This window comes from Mustela nivalis (genome assembly GCF_964662115.1).
Source record: "Mustela nivalis genome assembly, chromosome: 3".
Taxonomy (NCBI): domain Eukaryota; kingdom Metazoa; phylum Chordata; class Mammalia; order Carnivora; family Mustelidae; genus Mustela; species Mustela nivalis.
Window position 1 is genome coordinate 151,580,887 of NC_139022.1, and position 6,211 is coordinate 151,587,097.

The following is a 6,211-nucleotide window of genomic DNA, read 5'->3' on the forward strand; positions in this document are numbered from 1 at the left end:
TGTTGGTTGTCCAGTTTGTTGGCATATAATTTTCTCTTACTGTGGTGATGGTTATGTTTCTCCTCTTTCATTTCTCCTTTTGTTTATTTGAGTTATCTTTTTCTCTGTCTCTCTCTCTTTTTGTTGTTGTTGTTGTTGTTGTTGTTGTTGAATCTGACTGAAGTTTTATCAATTTTGTTGATCTTTTTGAAGAACCAGCTTCTGGGAGCACCTGAGTGGCTCAGTTGGTTAAGTGTCTGCCTTCGGCTCAGGTTATGGTCCCGAAGTGCTAGGATTGAGCCCCACATCAGGCCCCCTGCAGCAGGGAATCTGCTTCTCCCTCTGCCCCTCACCCTGCTCTCGTGCTCTCTCTCACTGTTTCTCTCAAGTAAATAAATAAAATCGTAAAAACAAAAAAACAACTTCTGGTTTCATTGATCTAGTCTTTTGATTTTTAGTTTCTGTTTCTTTATTATTGCTGTAATCTTTGTAATTTCCTTCCTTCTACTGGTTTTGGGTTTTGTTTGTTCTTCTTTTTTTAGTTCCTTTAGGAGTTTATTTGAAATTTTTCTTCCTTTTTGAGGTAGGCTTATATTGCTATAAAATTCTATCTTGGAACAGCTTTTGCTACATCCCAAAGACTTGCGACCATTGTGTTTTCACTTTCATATGTATCCCATGTATGTTTTGATTTCTTTGTTGACCTTGTTCAGAAGCATTGTATTTAACTGCCATGTATTTATGCTCTTTCCAGATTTTTTCCTCTGGTTGATTTCTAGTTTCATATTGTTGTGGTCAGAAAAGATGCATGGTATGAATTTGATCTTTTTTAATTTGTTAAGACCTGTTTAGTAGCCTAATATGTGATCTATTCTGGAGAATTTTCCATGTGTACTTGAAAAGAATGTGTATTTTGCTGTTTTAGGATGGAATGTTCTGGATATATTTGTTAGATCCATCTGGTCCAGAGTGTCATTCAGAGCCACTGTTTTCTTGATTTTCTGTTTGGATGATCTATTCACTGATGTAAGTGGGATGTAAAGTCCCCTGCTATTACTGTATTACTATTGATTACTTCCTTTGTGTTTGTTATTCACTCCTTTATGTATTTAGGTGCTCCCATGTTGGGTGCATAAACATTTACAATTGTGTATCTTCTTGTTGGATTCTTCCCTTTATGATTATATGGTGTCCTTCTTTGTCTCTTGTTATAAGTTTTGTTTATTTTGGGGGCATCTGGGTGGTCCAGATGATAAGCACCTGCCTTCATCTCAGGTCATAATCTCTGGATCCTGGGATTGAGCTCCATGTCATGCTCCCAGCTTGATGGGGAGTCTGCTTTTCCCTCTCCCTCTCCCCTGCTTATTCTCTCTCTATATATATCTCTGTCTGTCTCAAGTGAATAATTAAAATCTTAGATAAAAGGAAAAAATAAGCCTATTTTGTCTTTTGTAAGTATTTTATAAGCTTTTATATGTATTTTATAAGCTATCCCAGCTTTCTTTTTGCTTCCAATTTTTATGATAAATTCTTTTCCATCCCTTGACTTTCAGTCTGCATGTTTCTTAGGTCTGGAATGAGTCTCTTGTAGGCAGCATATAGATGGGTCTTGCTTTTTTATCCATTCTGTTACCCTGTATCTTTGATTGGTGTGTTTTGTCAATTTATATTCAAAGTAATTATTGATGGATATGTACTTATTGCTATTTTGTTACTTGTTTTATGGTTGTGTTTGTGCTGCTTCTCTATTTCTTTCTTTTGCTCTCTTCTCTCATGGTTTGCTGACTTTGGTGATATATTTGGATTTCTTTCTTTTTATTTTTGTATATCTGTTATTGCTTTATCATTTGTGGTTACCATTCGGTTTGTATGTAACATCTATTTTTTTAATATTTTGTTTATTTATTTGACAGAGATCACAAGTAGGCAGAGAAGCAAGCAGAGAGAGGGGGAAAGTAGGCTCCCTGCTGAGCAGGAAGCCTGATGTGGGGCTTGATCTCAGGACCCTGAGAACATGACCTGAGTTGAAGGCAGAGGCTTAATCCTCTGAGCCACCCAGGCGCCCCTGTATGTAACATCTTATGCATATAGCAGTCTATATGAAGTTGGCAGGTGCTTCAGTTTGAACCCATTCTTTACTCTTCTTCCCACCTCCTATGTATTAGGTGTATGGTGTTATACTTTACATCCTTTTATTTTTATTTTGTGAGTTCCTTGACTGATTTTTATACATATACTTATTTTTATTATTTTTGGACTTCCTACTTTTCTTACTCCTACTTACAGTTCTTCCTTTCCACTTGAAGAGTCTCCTTTAACATTTTTCTTTCTTTCTTTTTTTTTTTTTTTTAAGATTTCATTTATTTATTTGAGAGAAAGAGAGAGACAGAGTGAGAGAGCATAAGAGGGGAAGTCAGAGAGAGAAGCAGACTCCCCATGGAGCTGGGAGCCTGATGTAGGACTCAATCTCAGGACTCCGGGATCACCTGAGCCAAAGGCAGGGGCTTAACCCACTGAGCCCCCCAGGCGCCTGACATTTCTTATAAGGCTGGTTTAGTGGTCATGAATTCTTTTAAATTTTGTTTGTTTGGGTAACTCTTTATCTCTCCTATTCTGAATGATAGCCTTGCTGAATGGAGTATTCTTGGCTGCAGGGTTTTTTTTTCCTTTCAGCCCTTTGAATACATCATTGCACTTTTTTCTGACCTGCCCTGTTTCTGCTGAAAAATCATATGATTGCCTTATGAGGTTTTCCTTGTATGTAACTATTTTCTTTTCTCTTGCTGCTTTAAAAATTCTCTTTATCACTACTTTTTGCTATCTTAATTACTTTGTGTCTTGGTGTGGACCTCCTTGAGATGATTTTTTTGGGGGATTTCTGTGCCTACTGGATATGAATTTGTTTCCCTCTCCAGCATTGGGAAGTTTTTAGATACTATTTTGTCGAAGTAAATTTTCTGCTCCCTTTTCTCTGTCTTCTCCTTCTGGGATCCTTGTAATGCAAATGTTATTACACTTGATGGTGTTGCTGAGGCCCGAAGACTGTTTTTATTTTGTATTACTTTTTTTTCTCTTACTGTTCAACTTGACTGCTTTCCATTATTCTGTCCTCCAAGTTGTTGATCCATTTTTCTATGTCCTCTAGTCTACTATTCTTTCCATCTGCTGTGTTTTTAATTTCATTTATTGGGTTATTCATCTCTGATTGGTTCTATGTTTTCCATCTCTTTGTTAAGGGTCTTGCTGATGTCCTTCACTCTTTTTTTCAGAGAGCATCTTTTTGACCACTATTTTAAGTTCTCTTTCAGTCATATTACTATGTCCATTTCACATAAGTTTCTTCCTGTGACTCTGTTCTGTTCTTTCATTTGAGACATATTCCTCTGTGTCCTCATTTTGTCTAACTCTCTGTAACTGTTTTTCTGTGTTAGGGAAGTCAGCTCTATCTCCCACCTTGCAAGTAGTGGCCTTCTGAAGACAACGTGTTGTCATGCCCTGCAGTGCAGTGGCCCTGATCACCAGCACCTGGTGCTTCAGGGGCATCTCCTCTGTGTGTTGCACGTGCCCTGATGTTGTGGCTGAGCCACTTTTTCCTTCAGTCCAGTTATCTATAATGTCTTTCTTTACCTGTTGTGGACAGGGTGTGGTCCCTGGGTTGTTAGTGGGCCAGTCTGGGGTCTCCTTGGGCTTGAGTTGAGTCAGACCAAGTGTTTGCGAGAGATGCAGGAGCACCAAAGTGCAGGGCACTTTCCTTTTGTTGTCCCCAGAGAAGCTTTTGTTGGTGGGCGGGTCCTATAATCAGATCCCCTGTCTGCCTCTACCCCACCACTGGGGCTGCAGTCTGATCACTGTGTGTGGTTCTCTCTCCCTGGAGCAGGAGTCACTTTGGAGTGCTGCTGGCTCCTGTTGGAGCCGCTTGCACACACCAAGCTTGTTGCACGGCTTCAATGGTCTCTGGCCAAGAGCGTATTGGAGGAGCCAAGTCCACAGGAGAGCACTGGGCTGGGATGTGTGTGGTTATCATGATGTGAATAGGTTTGCTATTGGAGGCAAGTTGGAATCCTGACTGGAGGCGATGGGTCTGCAGGAAAACATGGGAGCAGGTGTACTGTTGGCAAGTTAGTTAGAAGGTGTCAGTGTTGTGCTGTTCCTCCCAGTGTCCTTGTGTCTAGACTAGGGGGCAGGGGACATAAATAGTGGCTGCCAGGTCTTTTGTTCTTGGAGAAGTCTCCCAAAGATCCTTGCCCCTCCAATACATGCTTTGAGGCTAGTAAACAGACCTCCCTCCCCTATGTCCCAGGCGATTTTCAAACTGCTGCTTCTCTGCTGTATCCCAGAGGGCTGTCTCTTGTTCTCACTAAGAACAGGGACTCAGTTTCCTCTCTCTCTCCAGGCTTTCCCAGACCTGAGCCTGCTTATTTTTAAAGTTCCAGGTTTTAAGTCCTTCTGATTATAAGAACTTGCAGAATTCAACCCCTGTGGTTTTCAAAGCCAAATGTTATGAGGATTCATCTTTCCTGTATGGGCTCCTCAGAGTGAGGGTCTGTTTCTACTCCATGCCCGCAGCATCCCTCCCTCCAGCAGACAGTCCTGTGGTTCCATTTCGCCTCTGACTGAGTCTCCACCCTTCCTGCCCTCTTTGATATGGCATCTTCTCTACATTTAGCTGTGGTTGGAGTTTGTTCTTCCAGTTTTTTATCATTTTCTGGGTTATTTACACTGATATGAGTGATATCTAGTCATGTCCGTGGGATGAGATGGCCTTAGGGTTCTCCTACTCTTCCCTGGAAGCTCTTATCATTTTAAGTACAACATAAATTTAATCCTTTTTTTTTAGAAGTAATTAAAGATTTTTTTTAACATTTTATTTACCCATTCATTTTTAGAGAGAGAGAAAACGTGTGTGTGTGTACATGCATGCAAGTGGGGGGGAGGGATAGAGGGTGAGGGAGAGGGACAAGCAGATTCTGAGCTGAGCGTGGAGGCTGATGCAGGGCTCAGTCTCATGACCCTGAGATCATGAACTGAGCCAAAATCAAGAGTCAGCCGCTTAAGCAAATGAGCTACCCAGGCGCCCCGTAATACTTTGCCCTCAATATTAATCCTTAGAATACATATTTAATAGCCTTTTCTTAGAGTATTAGGTTAAATTTTTTTTTTCCTTGCAACGTGTGATCCAAGAGCTGGTTCCTGATAGAATAAAGTCTGGCTCTTCTACTCATGCTTCCTTGGGATACATATACCTCTTGGCTTGTTTATATAAGAGAGTCAACCTTACGAATGTTATGAATATTTCATCAGTAATGTATTAAATATCAAGTTTAGAATAAAAATATGGTTTGTATTTTTGAAGGGAGATAGAACTATAAAAACAGTGTGACATAAGGCCAGATTATATCAGTGTGCTATGGGAGTCTGTGGGGAGAGTCAGTCCAATGCAGCAGCTTCACTAGTTACTGTGTTTGAGCTGTATTTCAAAGCACAAATAGAAATTCGTGTTGCTTATAAATAATAGAAAGGGTATTTGAGACAGCAAGAATATAAAATACCAAGGAGTGATGATCAGAAGTGGGCTGGGAATTAGATGTGACTGGAGTTATGTCGTAGAAGGAGAGAGAGGGTCTGGCTGGGTGTGCTGGCTGTAGATTCGGGACCAAAGTCACCCATTTCTTATCTGTAAGCAGTAAGCGGTCAGCAAAGGGCTTTAAACTAGAAATGGGAGCCAACGGGAGGTCTTACTTAGTAGTCTAAAGATGAAGGGGTTCAGAATGGAGCGTGTGGGGTAATAATCATGAGTAAACCTGGAGGAAGTGAGAATGATTTTCTATTTGAGTGACTGAGTTGATGGGGATTTCTTTGGCAAGATAGAGAATGTAGTTTCAGTTGTTATAAGGTGTTAGGAGAATATTCACTAATATTCATTGGCACATTAGATTTAGGTCATCCCAGAAGCAAATGCTAAAATGAGATTTAGGTGAGCTAGAGATTTATTTGGGGAAACACCTGTGAGGGAGAAACACCTGTGAGGGCACGAGCCAGAGGAAGTGGGGACAGCTGTCAGACTACAGTCCCAGTGTGGATTTGCTCCTGTGTTAGGGGTCCCCAGGATCACCTTAAGTCCACTGATTGACTGGGAGGACTTAGAGAACTCACAGAGTCATACTCACAATTTATTACAAGAGAATTCAAAGAAAACCAGCAAGGGGAATGGAGTGCATGCAGCGAATCCTGA

At 40.7% G+C, this 6,211-nt stretch overlaps 1 protein-coding gene across 1 annotated transcript in view; it reads left to right on the plus strand.

Moving 5' to 3' along the window:
- CPLANE1 (ciliogenesis and planar polarity effector complex subunit 1) overlaps window positions 1-6,211 on the plus strand; it is a 141,342-nt gene that overhangs the window by 122,678 nt on the left and 12,453 nt on the right. The gene's annotated exons all lie outside the window — the stretch shown is intronic.